We start from the raw sequence: 16,395 nt of genomic DNA on the forward strand, positions 1-16,395 counted from the left end.
GCTGACCACCTGGAGTAAACATTAGTTCAAAAACTCTTAGATAGATAGACCTCACCATAAGCTAACATGATTTGATAGGCAGCAGCATGATAGATAGATGCAACTTGAATGAATACTATAATGGAATTAGTGTGCAGAGCTAGAATAGTGGAGCAGGATGTAGGAGCTCGAGTCTTTTTGTCCTGTCCATGTTACTTAATGATGTGGGATTTTGTGCAAGTCTCTTTGGAGCTCAGTTTTCCTAAGGAAGTCAAAGAACTGCGTTTCCTCTTGTCTCCATTTTGCATCAGTCTTTCCAGCTCAGAAAAATCAGTTCCTGTGTGGCTCTGATTCTTCACTCAAGCAGATGCAAGAAGTGCTGTCAGGCTCCTGCAGCTGGGTTTCGCTCAGCAGCGTGTCTCTGAGTTCTCTGCTCTCCTAAGGCTCAGGCCCATAAAACAGTAAGATGTGGTGCTTACTCAAATTCCAGCTTTAGATGCTTTGCTGAAAGACTAAATATGGAGATTAACTGTTATCTTCCCATGAAGATAAAGCTGTGCCGGCTCTCCTTGTTATAATGTTGTTATGGTTATCATGCTGTCTGTCTATATTAAAAACAGGCTTCTCCACTGGAATGCTGAAGTTAAAAAATGAACTCACCAAAGTCAGAAAAAACACAGATAATGTTCCACTTGTCACAGTTTAAGCTGATTCTACCATTTGCCATTCCTTAAAAGATATAGATCTCACAAAGAGCTGTTTTTGATGCCAGATGGGCAGATCTCTTTAGATAAGCATGAGCTGGAACATCTTCTGCCAAAACACTGTCTGGAATGCCGGAGAAGGGAAGACACCCGTTAAATGGAAATGAAATTGAGCAGGCACTGAAATGCCTTAGGAACTGAAGAAATTGCTCAGAACTATAAAAATATTTCTCAGTTGTGCAGAAAGCTAGTTAAACAGATCAAACTTTTTTTGGAGGGAAATATAGTTTGAATCAAATAGAGAAGAGTGTGCTGTGTTCAAAGCAATGATGCTCTCAACTGAGGATGCCGCAGTTCATGGCTTAGTTCTCCATTTCCTCATGTTCAGAGACTCTAGAAAGCACTGGGATGTCATACAGACATCGGTGCAGACTCCAGTGTTTTGTTTCCTGGATGCACTTTTTGAAGGTAGTAGTGGTAGACTAAGGAAGTGTGGATATGAAAATTAATGGTGCCTCTGGAAGCAACTCATTTATACACTTGATATTGCATAAGTGTCAAACAGAGTAACTTCTGAATTGATAACTTTCTGAACAGCTGCCCAGAACATTTGCATAGTGCCTAGACTTGGTGCTAGCCTGCCCAAAGAAAATTCCTGTATTCAATAGCATTTCTTTGTCTGGCCTATGTAGATCATGTAGCCAAATACTTTGTATTTTTAGCCGATGTGAAAAGACTTTCTCAGTACAATGTGGGTTAAAAAAATCAATTCAGTCAGAAAAAAAGGTTGTGATAAACCATTAAGGAACTATTCTTTAAAACTCAGCAGTTTCATTTAAAAATGTCTTGTTTCTGCAGTCTTTTAAGCCCAAACAAGCCCCGGACACTTTCAAAATATGCAGCTAATCCTGAAAACTCTCACTCATGCAAATCGTTGCTTAGAATGGGTGTAGAAGATTATGCTGTCATGTTTTATGTCTACAACATGTAGGACTTCATTTTCTGGATTAGAGAAATGTCACTACTCTTATGGGGGGATGAAGCATATTTTAATCTTGCATAAGTATTATTTTACTATACTTAAGGTGAATAAAATGAATAATAATAGTCATATTTGGCCTGTTTAGAATAGAAGGCAGTATCTATGTAGGAAAATGCAGTTCGTAAAATTGAAATTAGCTTACTTGGTTTACAGTCCTTCAACTGTGTTAGCATCTCAAATGCTATGAAGAGCTCATGGGATTTTTAAAAGGAATGAGGATAAAGCTTTCTCCAGAATGTATGACATTTACGTTAGTAAACTATCCCTTTCGATAGTAGAGAACAGGATTGATTTGCTAATAGAAGTTTCTCCCATTTTTCTGCCTCTGTATCTATAGGCCTTCCAGTGACAGGCTATCAGGCCTGGTGGTTACTTTCATTTCTTGTGGAAAGGGACGGAGAGAGTGAGATCATAGACCTAGATGAGATGGTTGAAGTAAATTATTCATTGTCGTGATGTATATAGTGTTTGCCTTAAGTGGTGCTTCAAAAACATGAAACATGATGGGTTGTTTCTCTGAAACAACTTAATACTCACATAGACTAAAAAAACGGAGATATCTTCTTTCTTCTGTTTGACTCTTGTGTGATTTTTCTGCTGCTCTTTTTTAGTTCAGGAAGGTCTGCTTTATATGAAATAATATGCCCAGGGAACGAGGACGGCATTTACAGCAGGACAGAACTCCTTTTCCAAAGTGCTATGTAAAGCATCTTGAATGCATTGACATTACTCCTCTCATGTAAATTTAAAATATGTATTTCAAAACTTTCCCAGGCTTCTAAACCATAAATATTTAATTCTCGGACTTATCATCAATCAGGTTAGATGATCTATGAAAGATATTGGTGGTAAAAGCTTCTTGTGCTATTTGCTCTAGACCTCCAGAAGCACTCGAGGTTCATGGAAAGCTTCTAAGGAGCTGATGTCGGAGTGGGGCTGCTGATTAATGGGTCCCTGGGACGTGCTGACACCTCTGTATGGATCAGAGAGATAAGAGACAGCTGGGGTCTGCCGGAGCGCGGTGCTTTATGGAGGTGAGGCCGAGGTTAGGAGCATTGTGGATTTGCAGCGAGAAACACAAGACGCGCGGCTTCCTCTGGGGCGGCATAATGGTCTGCAAAGGGGAGCCAGCGAGTGAAGGATCGTTTTGTAGTACTCAAGCGAAAACAAGAGACAAGACAGATGATGCGAAAGGGTTAGAATAAAAACAAGAGTAAGAATCCACAGAGAAATGAAACTTAACATATGTCAAGCTTTTTTTTTTTTTTATAGCTTAGTATAATTTATCATCCATAAGAGGGGGCTTTTGTCATGAGGGGTTTTGTTTGCTTAAAATAATTTGCTGTGCTAAACAAAATGCACTTTTCAGTTGTGGCAGGAGTAGCACCAGTACACCTAGTAGTATTGTCCTCATTTATTTAAAATAATGCTCATATTATAGAGCTGCAAGGAGAATTCAGATTGATTAAAGAGAGCTTTGGTCTGCCAAATCTGTGTTACCGGTGATAGTTGGCACAAAACACACAGTGCGGCAAGGCAGTTTTCATGACCCAAGAACATTGTTATCATTTCTTCCATGTAAAATAAAATGGACTATAGGAATTTGCAGTGCTCAGTCATCCATTTATCCCAGCATTGTGCCTTGGGAAGTATCCAGAATCACATGCTTCACAGAAATGTTGAAAAAGTTTATTTTAGGTAACTTCATCTCTCCCCAGACTGTGCTTAGAATTCACTGTACAAAGCAAATAAATAAGTAGTCTTCTTGTAATCAGTCTTCACATAGAGTCATTGGAATATTTTTCTTGTGTAAAGTGTCACCCCACAGGTTACGGTTATTTACTGATCTGTCTATTAATAAATGACGTGCACAGAAATGAAGGTGGCTTTTAACTTTGCAAATGTCTTTTGCAAAGAACAGCATAAGAGAGCCTTAGGAGAATTCTGTAAACAGGGTTTGATCCAAATAACCTAGAAATCACTGGAGGGAAAAAAGTAATTTGGCTTTAATGAGCTTTGACTTAGTATTCAAAGTAGTAAATTTTGACACATTTGAGAGTACTTTGCAGTAGCATGAATGGGCCAGGAGCACAAATCTTTGGGATGGGAAGTATTTTAAAGTTATTCCAAACTGACATCACTAAGCGGGCTTACCAGTGGCAGAGGTAAAACATCAGTGTATGGCAATATAAATTTGTGCTTGGCATGGGTTCTAAAAAGGACAGACATCTACAGCATTGTCCAGATAGGGGTGAGCATAGCCTAGAAGGAGGTATTAGAGGCTCCTAATTCCATGGATGCTGTTATTTAAAGCACAGTCTATAAATAGTATTCTATAATGGCCTTGGTCAGCTACAGGTGACCAAGACGAAATGTCAGGTATATACTTTTTGGCACTGATGTGCATACAAAAGTAAAAGTCACCTACAGAAACTCAAGAAAAAAATGTTTCTTTGGCCCGAGAGTGAGAATTTAGGAAGATCTTCAAAGAGCTGTTAGAGGAAGAGTCACTTGGAGAGACATTCTGGGACTACAAGGATACTTCTCTCAGTTACGTGAAGTGTATTATTCATAAAAGATCACACATAACCTACATGTACTGTACTCAATTTCAAAATGCAACAGGAGAACAGCAAAATATAAACTTTGAAAACAACTTAGTGAGACATGGAGTTGGTCTCTTAATATAAATTGCAGATTAGTAAATGCCATTTTTCAGAGACAAATCTTTGTTGCTTGAAGCAAAAATGAAAAATACTGCATTCCTTTACTGATAGAAAATAAAATAATTTATTTAACTATATTGTCATTATTGCAAAAAAGCAGAATAAAATAAAAACATCAGCCAGAATGGCCACAGGGTCCAGTAATGGAAGCTCTTGTTAGCTACGTGGCATAGCTGAAAACAATTATGGTTTGGGACGCTTGCTTTCCTTCTTACAATGATTTTGAGAGGCATTACTGTAATCAACCTTTGCTAAGAGGGAGGAAAAAACCCTTCTAAAACCACAAGATTTTTAAAATAGCATTTAAGAATTATTTTTTTAATGGCAAATGGGTATCCAGTGAAATTTTGCTGCCTATAACTATTTCAAAAATCACACTATATGCTCCCCCACCCATGAAATACCTTAAGGAACATGGCATTTAATTCCTTATATTTTGAGACCCCCTCCAGATCTGCAAGAAGTTGAACATCCTTGCTCACAGACCTGTGTCTTTAATGGCAAGGTTGCTGCAACCGAAAAGCAGACCTGTGAGGGGAGCTTCGCAATGGTTATAGATCTTAAAAGCACAGTCTCAGGAGGGAGAGAGGTTTGGAAATAAAGGGATAAACTAATTATTTATAATTGGGTCAGACTGGGTAGGCTGATTGCCGTAATTAACATTGCCTAGTGACTGTCCCCAGGGACGGCACGTGGCTGTACCAGGTGAAATCTGGTGAAAGCGGGTGCTTACGGGGCTCTGCGGGCGCGCGAGGGCGTGCGGCGCCCGCCGGAGGCGGGAGCAGGGGCTGCGGCGGGCGCCGGGACCCCCGGCTCGGCGCGGGAGGCGACGGCCAGCGTGCCGCGAGGCCGCGGTGGCTGGGGCGCAGCGAGCTCTCTGCGCGGGGCCGCCTGCGCGGGCTGGGGCAACGCTCCTGATCGGCGGTGAGGGGGCTGGGGGAGCTCGTAAGCAGTTAGAGATCCGGCAGCAAAGCAAACACTACAGCGTTTCTTAAGTGAAAAATGAAACTCTGGAAAATAGAGGAGGGGTATTTGTGTGGCTCGGGTGGCTTCCTTACCGCCGGAGCTAACCGCACGCACAGGCTGGGCCAGTAAACCTTTCAGGCAGCAGTAAGGAGGCCTGGACATTTCTCTTCCTGCAGGTTCTTGTAGGCTAAGCGCGGGCGAGATCCCGCGAGATCCCGCGCGGAGCCGGTGCCTACCTGCGCACCGCTCGCCTCGCGCACGGCGGCTCCCTCCCTGCCCTGGCCGCCCTGCCCGCACGCTCCCGCCGTCGGCTGGGTTGTCGCTCTGACCTTCTCCTCTCTCCCACATGAATGAACGTGTAAAATAGCCAAATGGACGCCGGAAATAATGAACAGCAACGAGGTTAGAAACGAGCTAGAGACAGAGCTACTTGTAGCCCAGCTAGAAAGAGCAACGTACGCACCCCGAACGACAGCGCGGGCGAAGCAGCCCCGACCTGCCCCTCCTGCTGCTTTCCACCTGCGTGCCGTGCCGGCATAGTTTTCCAGATTACTTACGGAGTTCAGGCTGGGTTTAAGTCTTGGCCCTCACAGGGAGCATGCTGCTGGTAGTCCACCTCTGCGCTCCATGGAAATGCCAGCTCAGCTGCCTTGGTTGACCCACGGTAGCTGCCGGAGAAAGGAGGTCCAAACCATGCAGCATTTGGGGGCGAGAAGGGCGAGTCCTCCTTGGAGACTAGCGGGCAGCCAGCGGAGGCTCGCTGGCGTTGCCCACTGCTTCTGCTGTCATACATAGCTCAGTAAAAATGCTGTTTGGCCTCTGCTGACTTCAGCCTCAAGTGGTTTTAAAAGGGCCTTCATGGTTTTCGTATATATTCAGTGGTGTGGTGAGGGCAAATGCACATAACTCCATTTCTCTAATTTCGGTGATATTGATGCCTCTTTACTGCCTATTTGTAAAAATGGAATGAGTGTATTTTCTGATTTTTTTTATTTGGTGTTACAGTGGTGGTGTAAGGCCCATGCAGCGCCTGCTTCTGAGGCAGCAAAGCGCTGTGTACGGGGCTCTGTAAGACCCACAGCCAAAGGAGGGACTGTAAGAAGAACCGTGTGAAAAATGCAGATGCGTGGCATTGATGGGCATCTTCAAATCACATTTTGTTTTCACGGAAATGTTCATGCCCCCCCCCAAAAGCAAATAGAAAACTTTACAAAAAAAACGGAATATTTTGTTTTGGCAGGTTTTAAACATCTTCCTGTTGTCCATTTTCACTAGTTTTCATCTGGAAGTTTCTTTCAAGTTTATGCAAACTTTCCCTCTGAACCATGCAAATTGCATCCTGAAAATCCAAAATGAAGTGATCATTTCATATCAATGTTTACATTCCCAAGTAATCTGCTAGTCTATTCCTGCCCCCCAAACCTTCAAAAAACATTGTTCTGATAAATCTCCTTGGTTTTTAACTTCCAAAGGAACAGCTGACCACTAATTTAGCTGCAGCACGGTCAGTGTCCTGATCAAAGACAGACTCTGATGGTGCTATGATGTGATGTGGTCAGCTCGGGGAAGCTCGACTTTTCAAATGACCTTCCTATTGCAAATGTTGGTAATCAACAACTGCAGTTACCGTTCAGGGGGCCCTTTTCTCTCTTGCCTCTCTGACGGTTACTCTCCCCAGTTTGCCGTCAGCTTCTCACTCATAAGTCATTTAGGACCTACCTCAATTAGACCCATTTTGTATCCCACCTGTTAAACATTTCTGTTTCTGCTTCTTTCTTGCAAGAGAAGGACTACTGAGGCCCAGAATTTTAATTACTGTGTTGGAAATGAAGTTTCCCTTGACCCATAGAAAAACAATACAACATTGTCTTACTGTTATAGACCATTTTAAAGAGGACCATTATAAATCTGTAATTCACAGGTACAGCTGTCAGCCTGGAAATCCCACGTTGATGCCAAAGGGTACGTAGCAGCCACTGGAGAAACTGTGACCTAAATGAATGAGCTCTATTGAAACCAGTGCTAAGAGAAAAGAATCATGCACTCTTAACCAGCACAAGATTGTTCATTATAACAAAATAGTACCTCTGCATTTTAAACTAATGATGACTTTCAGGCATAGTGTAATTATAGCACCAGTGGGAACCCATATGTCACCGAACTTTCAAATGTAAAGGTTGTGCCTACAAAATGAAGCCATATATTCCCATTAATTGAAGCAGTTGATTTCCAGTTACACAATATTAGTTTTAATGGTGAGACTATTAGAAAGTCTATGAATTTCTTTTTACTATTGATTTGTAGTATTAAGGTGGCACACTTTAAACTGATCAAAGCTGGTGAGAGGGTGACATTCATGCCAGCAAAGTTATAAATATAGGTGACTCTTATAGTTGTCGTCAGTAAGTTAACATTAGAATAACCTTGGAGGAATGGTAGTTTTGTGCTGTCAGCACAGCCTTCATAGGCTAGAAGATAAAGGATTAGCAAGAGAAATTTTGATGAGGGTATTTACTACTAATGACTGCCTTCAAAATTGCCTTTTATCTACAGCTTTTCAAAGTACTTTCCATTTATTAAGCCTTATAAAACCTTTATAAAATTGTTAGAAGATACAGAAATGCAGATATCTTTGTGCCAAAACATACACTAATACTTTGACAGAAAAGGGCAGCAGTACACACTACACACTGTTTCAAATAGGAATTGTACAGTTTTATAATGAGGCTATCATTCTGTTAATTCAAGTTTGACCAGGACAAGGGAACAGTCCTGCTCTTAAAAAAAAGTGCCATGGACTCATCTGTAAGTAGTGCTCAGGGCTTCTGTTTTACATCGTATCAGAAAGACAGATGTACTTTATGCAGTGCTATAAAAATAAAGTTAAGAATATGAATGCCACCTGGGTTTTTTTTGTATTGAAATCTGCTTCACAAACTGCCAACCCCAAGAGATCAAAAGCTGTGAGTCAGACCTCCTAAACAGATGCATTGAAAACCTCAAGATTTAAAAAATAATAAATGTACGGTCCTTTATTTGCCTTTTTGTCTTTTGAGCCTTTAGTGTCAGATTTCCAGCCACAAGGAATACAAATAAAAAAAAAAAAAGGAAAAAAAAAAGCAAGCTGAAGGTGTGTCCACAGAGATGATCACTCTAGCAGCGTATGAGTGGTCAGAGCCAGAAGTGCTACAGCCACTGCAGAGCACCAGTGTTGGTAAGCCTTGCCAAGGCCAGACTTAGGCCAGTAGCTGTATTAGTGGCTTGCACTGGGTAAGGATGTGAACTCAGCTTGGCTGTGTTAGTGACACCTCAGTTGTGTAGACAACCATGTTGTTGAAGAGAAATGAGTAAAGAACAGAGCACTTGAGTACAGAACACACTTCCTTGCTGTGAGGTGCCTGAGCACTGGGACAGGTTGCCCAGAGAGCTTGTGGAGTCTCCATCCTTGGACACATTCAAAATCCACCTGGACACGGCCCTGAGCAACCTGTAGTTGACCCTGCTTTGAGCAGGGGGAGCTGGCCTAGGTGGTCTCCAGAGGTCCTGTCCCACCTCAGCTGTTCCATGATTCTGTGAGTCTGTTTTCTTGTTTCACCTGGCCACAATCCTTTGTTTAGCTTGGGTGGTTCTGCATTGTGTTGCATAGCGTGTTTTTACTGTAGCACTTTAGAAGAGGTCAGATGATGCATTTAAAAAAAATGCAGCTTCATATTCACAAGCTATTCTACTGATGGTGCCTGCATGCCACCAAGAGACAGAGTATGTGTGATCCTTATAACTTTATTGTAATTATATACACATTACCCCACCCTACGAAATTAAGACTAAAAGAAACTTGCTTCTTGTCCCAGAGGAGATCTAAAAGAAGATCAGGATTTTGAATTTGAGACACCAGACCTAATCTTGTCTGGTCTCTATTCCTAAAATATATTTTACTGGATATACATACTCACTAGCACTTACCACCTCTGCAAAAAAGCTAATCTTTGACTGTCAAGGTTATCCCCAAATGAAGTTCATTATACTAATTTATACCACTGGTCTTGTTCCCATTCATTGTCTTCTGGTATTTGAAGAGTCAGTTACGACAGGGTCATGATCAAGGAAAACTTTGCGGGGGGGTATTTTTCTTTTTTTTACTACACCAGTTACTGCTTTTTAAATCCTAGTGTTGCTGCTTAAATGTTAGTTCAGGTGTGTTGGAATTCAGCAGTTGCTATAGGAGCAATGTTTAAGGGATATCAATACAATTAGTCAGTCCTATAAAAACATAAGTAATAGCATATAAATGCTATAGCATTTCATAGCATATAAATGAAGGATGCCAAAATATACAGTAATCTGTTGTAAATCTTAAGTTATATGCATGTGTCAGCATGAGTCAATGATATGTACATTAAAAAAAAGGTAAAAGCACATTTTTACTTAGAAATGAATCATGTAATGAGCTTCACAGTATTGCTGAATGTTTTTAAAGGGAAAGATGTAAAAGTTAATACACAGGATCACTCTCAGAGTCAGCTATGCACTCTTCAAAAGGATGGAGGGGTTTTTTTTTTGCATCATGAGGTGGTAGCACTTCCCAGCAGCAAGCAGAAGGCTTTGTAAGAAGGAAGGGTCATAGTCACAGTGAGTACAATATTGCTTTCTGAGGAACCAGCCGATTTGGGTGGCTTACGGGTAGTTTTGTTATTCAGTTCATTTGCTTATAGGTTTGTCATTTCAGCTCATTAAACTGGATGGAAATTAACTCCACCTCAAAAGCAAGAAAAGATTTCTTTTTCAGTTAAATAGCACAGAAGAAAGTTGGATGAACACCAGGAACAGCATAATGAGCATGTGGGGAGGGAGCAGGAGGGTATAAGAAGGCTCTTAGCAGCTCACCCCCACTCAATAGTTTGTGGAAGGAACCTACGGAAATTTGTCTTTTAATGTTGGATGGGCATGAAAACCCCACTAACCTGGTATAAAGGTCTAACTGTGTCAATAATGATGATAATATGGTTGTCATCGAAAATAGGTGAAGTCTTCTCCTAGGTAACTTGGCTTGTAAGTGCTTATGAGGTGGTCAGGGCTTTTGTTTCCTACAGCTGCAAAGCTGCATAGTTGTTGATTAAAGACGCAGTCTTTGGGTGAGAAGAAGCGCTCCAGCTCCCGGGAGGAGTGCAGTAAGCTAGATTTCAGTTTGCAGTGGTCATGCTGGTTAAAATATTCCCATTCTGCAGTGTTAATCTATCCTTTAATAGCCTGGCTCTGGCCATTGAAATTCACTGTAGGATTTTTTTCCACTCAGTTTGATTCACAGCATTTTCAATTATTTAGGTAGAAAGAACAAACAAACAAACAAAAAACTGGCTAGTTGCACAAGAAGAGAAGAGTTTTCAGAGCAGCTGGGGCAGTGCCGGTCCTGTTACAAGGGGAATCTCAGGCAACGCTTTGGAAAAAGGACCACTTCAAATTTAGGTTTCTTTTGAAGCCCACACTAGGCATCAACAGAACAATTTTGAAGCCTTTTAAATGCTTCTTTTATATACCCACAGCACAGTTAGACCACACAGCTAATTTTTAATCAGAGTTATGAGAAAGCATATAACAAGCATGTGGCTTTCTTTCATAATGCTTGTTGGCTATAGACGTACTGTTGAAAAAGGCAGCTACATTACCGGGACTTAATGTGACTGTAATAACTGCATGGCCACAAACCATTAGGTTCTTCATCTGATATAGCTAACTAAATTCAAAGGAACATATGTTAAGAGAATAATTTATTTCCCCAGATCCAACCCCCACCAAAAAACATAAGAAGAGGGTCTCGCAAGGCATTTTCAATGCTTTGTATTTACTGATAGGAGAATGAATAAATACAGAATAAGATCTAAAAGAATATTCTAGCAAAACTAGGTCTAGTATTTCAGTCAGTAAAGGCCAACAAAATTTATTTAAATGCCTTAAAGAAAAGGGGGGGGGAGGGATGTCATTCTGTTGAACAAAACTGAGTCCCTTGGCCCCATTCTGTTTTAGCCCTAGCTATAGCTGGCTCGAGAGTCAAGCTCGCCTGTGGGGAGGATGCAGGCAGAGCCTGGGGAGGGCATGGGAGGAAGCGGAGCATTTGCTGCCCAGGCTCTTCTGAGAATTTAACTGCCAAATGCTAACCGGTCTTTACAGAGCTTCTACAAACTGAGATTTTTTTTTTTTTTTTCTTCTGAACCTTATAAGTTTTCCACATTTGGATGTATTTTCTTAGGGAGAGCTAAGTGTAAATCACTGACGAAATGATTATCCTCCTGCCAGCTTTCACATCCTGCTCTAAATCGTAGCAATGCTGAAACTTCATAACAAAAACAGTTGTCAGAATTCTTTTAATCTTGGCTGTAACATTTTTACTGAAACTTTTCATCAATTCTGTTCCTCGAATAAGTTAACTTTTTTTTTTTGAAAGAATCCAGGAAAAAATTTCATCCTAAATAGTTTACATTTGACAATTTATGAGTGTGAGTGTGTATATGCAAATTTCATAATGTGAAGTTATGGTGCGGTCTACAGCGTTATTTTGTAAGGAAATTTTGGTCAGGGTTTTCAAAGGTATCTTGTCTCAATGCAAACATTTGAAAAATAGTTGAACAACTAAATCTGTCTCTCAAAACACCTATTGATTGTCTAAGCTTTCAATATATGGATTTAAATAACAGTATAAAAGCAATCTATTATTTCACCTATCTTGTAACAGAAGTAGCTTATAACAGCTATAAGAATATAAGGGTTATATGAAATTATAACCACTATTTATGTATTATTGTATCCAACACATATGTCCTTTCCATATGGGTTGTTCTCACTGTACAGAACATGGTAGATTCCAAGTATAACTCAACAGAAGCATTCAACCTTTGATTTTAAAACTGCTATCATCATCTCCACTTCAACAACCCACGTTGAAAGGAAATTCCAGATTGTGGGGGGAAACGGCTGCCAATCTGAATAAGGAGGAACATAGTCAGATGGCAGGGAAGTATTTGTACTAGTTGTATTAACAGAAGCAATGACCTTTACACACTCCAAAACAAGCCATATGGGCCCTGGATCACAGCAAGTGTTTGTCAAGCAAAACTCCTGATTCATTTCAAGCAGTGTTCAAACACAGGCGGAAGAAGCTCGAACACATAATGCGCTTCTAAAATGCATTTCTGAAAGAGGGGAGATTCACCAGATTTTGAGGTAACTGGTAGCTAAACCTTCAAATCCTAGAGCTAATTTTTTGTATAAGTGTTGGCCCATTGACTGCTTGGGAGGGAAACCAGATGGGCCGCAGTTTAGCCTCCCACCAAGGCTCCAAATTCAGTTCATTGGCTTGATCTTAGGAGAATTAATGAAAGTTGAATAATATGCACTGGCAGCCCCTAAAACCCTCTGGGTTTTTTTTTTTTTTTCTTTTGGCAGGGTGAGACTATTCTGCATTAAATTTGCATATGGCCCCCTTTCTCCCTGGTGTAACTCTAGTGATTCTTCTGGCCTTATTTCTGATGCGAATGTGGACCCTAAACTTCCCAAACTTAAACTTTACAGACTTGCTTAGGCCTCTACACTCCTCACACTTTCCATCTGTGAGGAGGCCCTGCAGAAGTGAGCAATGGTTTAGCATGGGGACTGTTTATTTGTTAAACTGGTGAGGATGATATTATACTCCTCCATGACAACACTGATCTTTAACTGGAACAAATTAACTCTGTACCGTAAATTTTCTCACTGGAGAGCAATACGCTGAGTTTCGAGTGCTGGTGGCAAGGATATTAGTGGAGTACTCAAGGTGGCAGGCAGAAGACATTTTAAATGTAATCTGAGAGAGATCAGGAAAGAAAACAGAATCTTTCAGAAAACAAAACAAAACAAAACAGAAGCCAAATTGTGCGTGTGACCTTTCCTATGAGTAGCATGAGCAGGGTGAAAAAGCGTGCTGAGCTATGCCCGGAGAATCTCAAGCAGGCAAGTAGCTTGTGTGTGTCAGAAACTCAGGGCTAATGAAGCAACTGCAGCAAGAAAATCTTCTGAGTTTAATGATGAAGGGATTCAAAATAACAAACCCTGACTAATTCTGAAGTCTCTGAGAAAGACAGTGAAACCCTTTGGCAGACAAATAACTCAGAAGTTGGCCCACTAAGCTCAACAGTCTTTGAAGTGCAAGACCATGCAATCACAAGGGACGTCTGCAGACCCAAGGCCAAAGGGTGGCCCACACACTGGAGGTCCTTTCAGCCTGAAAGAGGTGCTCGGATTATTTTGCTCTTCTTGTAGGCTTGTATTTTTCTTCATATATAGAAATCAGCCACAAAGTTGTTTGTCTGCATGTTTTCTCCTCCTACTCCTCCCCAAAAGAGCTTCCAAGACAGACAGTAAAGTCAGCATGGGGAAAAGAGGCGGCTTCAGGGCGAGACCCTCTTCCCTCTCCTGTCACCTTTGCCTCGGCACCTCCTGTGTTGGCTGTGACTGCACACAGGCTGCCCGCCTAAAAACACTTTCCTTCATCTGCTCCCTGCCTCACCAAAATGAAAAGTGATTTTTCGTTAGCTCGGCCAAAGCCCACAGTTAACTGGCAGGTGCCGCTGTGCCGTTGGAGCCGCTGTCTGTGCTGGCTGCGGGGTGCAAGGAGGCACCCCCCCTGAGCCGCGGTGCTGCCCGGCACCCCCGTGAGGTCATCCTGCATCTCTCATGTCCCTCCCTGGCTATTCTGCTTAGCGACTACCTGCAATAGCTCGCACGTTTTGCCCGGAGGCGCTGCAGCCAACACAAATGGGTAGCAAGGCGAGGCAAAGCCTGAGGCTCGCTAGGGAGGTCACGAGAAAGGACATGGTCTGGCCTCTAGGAGGCTGGTTATTGCAGTAACCTCCGTAATGCCGAATAAACAGAATGGCTGGCTTTTACTGAAATTCGGCTTGCCTTTATACATGTGACAGTGAGAGGCTGTTTCTGCTGTGAGAGCCGGCACGTTGCCTCATGCACTTTGCTGGGGGGGTTAGTTAAGTTCTGCACTTTATAGGTGTAGTGGGAGGCTAATGCTCTTTTATTACCCCAAGCTCAAAATTGACCCCTATATTTTAAAAAAGCAGGGACTTTCATATTATCATCTCATAATTCACCAAGGGCGAATAAACATTCAGAAATTCCAGCCTTTCTTTTTTCTGGATTCTCCTTAAAACTGCAGCTTCTTTTATTTTCATGCAGACATTTTTCAGTGATTTTTATTATGGTCAAGTACAGCTGTCCTCTTTGTTTTAAAACAGTGTTAACGGCAAAGATATGGTTTCAAACAAAGTTTCTAATCATTTGCTGTGGCTGAAAGCAGTTTACCAGAGATGATAGTCTCCTCGAAATCTCTAGGGTTAGGCAGCAGGTGATGCAAAAGCCATGTCCTGTATTTACAGATCTAGCCAGCTAGGGTTTACTGGGTTTACTCTGCCCCAGTGGGGGGGGGGGGGGCGGGGGGGGGCATCAAAAAATGTGTAGCATGCATGTTCCAGGTGCGTTTCAGTGAGATGATGGCTTCTGGTCACCCAGCTCTGCCCTTGAAGCAAGTTTTGTTCTGTACATGCAAGGGGAAGAGGTGGTGGGAGCAAGGCAGAAACACGCTGTTCGGCTCTGCGTGTGATAGCAGCTCCCTCATAGGTGCTGGCCTGGCTGGCGAGGTACGGCATCTCTCAGCACTATGAATTCCTCCTACTCACTTCTTGCTTTTTCAAAATGTTTTAAAGCAGGTCCTATGGCTTTATTTATTTTCCACTTCTGTGGGTTTTTTGTGTTTTTTTTTTTCCTTTGTACAGTTGCATATTGTTATTAAATGAATGAAATGTACAATCCGTTCTCTTTGGGTGGCCATGACAGAAAAAGAAAAAAAAGAAAAAAAAGAGTCATTTTAGCATTTCTTAGTGAGATTCTTAGGTGTTATTGGAGGAATTTTTCTCCATGAAAGGAATTTAACGTGACATTGGGCACTTCAGCGTAGACGCCGCAGTGCAGCAGCATGTGTGGGCACAGAAAGTGTTCAGCGTCCTTTATTTAACGATGTTCCAACACGGGGCGAGACATTAGCTTCCAGTAGTGTGGGAGCACTTTGATTACAGTAGTGTTACCTCATTATACTTACTATTATGAGTGCTACCATTGATTCACAGTAGTAAACATTGTGCTAAATAGTTACTGTATACAGGATTTCAGATTTAGAAAATAATAATACCACAATTATGAGTACTGAACAATCTTAAGAGATTGTGTTTAGTGAAAAGCACTTGCTGGATCATTGTGTAAAGCCACAGAAACAGGCAGTGCTCAGTTGTCAGAAGCATTTCAATTTTTTTTTTTTTTTTTTTTAATAAAATGCTGAAAGGAATTAAATGTCTGAGATATTAAGTACGATTCATTAGTGACCAAAGTGGCAGAGCCCGGGGCCGCCAGCCATTCTGCGACCTCTGCTGAGGCTGTTAGCAAGGGTGATGATAGATAGCTGGATGATGATGGGTTTTGGATGTGTAGATTTCTGCTAAATCAATGGACAAGTTGTGTCAGATTTCTAGCAGTTTTCAAGAGCTTCTGCCAGTCTCCCCAAAAGATACATTTTTCATTCACTATTGAACTATGATAGGCCCATATAAATTGATGCAAAAGAGAGAAAAGTATGTTGTATGCGGTTTTATCATTTAATGATGTATCCATATTTCCATTTTAGAAAGCAAAGAATACAAACAACAGTTTTGCTTATATGTATGGGAAACATACAACAGCTGCGCAATCGTTAATAGAAAATGTTACTGAAAGGCCCAATAGAACTGCGAGAGATAATGTGAATTGGCCATTAACAGTAAGCCATTATAGAACTTATTAAGTGAAGCCTTAGGGCTGTCATAGAGCCTAAAGGTTGACATAAATTTTTCATACACATTGAACTTTGCTAAATGTGCTTGCATTTGATTAATGATGACTTTCTTCAGTA

This window comes from Apteryx mantelli, chromosome 10 (genome assembly GCF_036417845.1).
Source record: "Apteryx mantelli isolate bAptMan1 chromosome 10, bAptMan1.hap1, whole genome shotgun sequence".
Lineage (NCBI taxonomy): Eukaryota > Metazoa > Chordata > Aves > Apterygiformes > Apterygidae > Apteryx > Apteryx mantelli.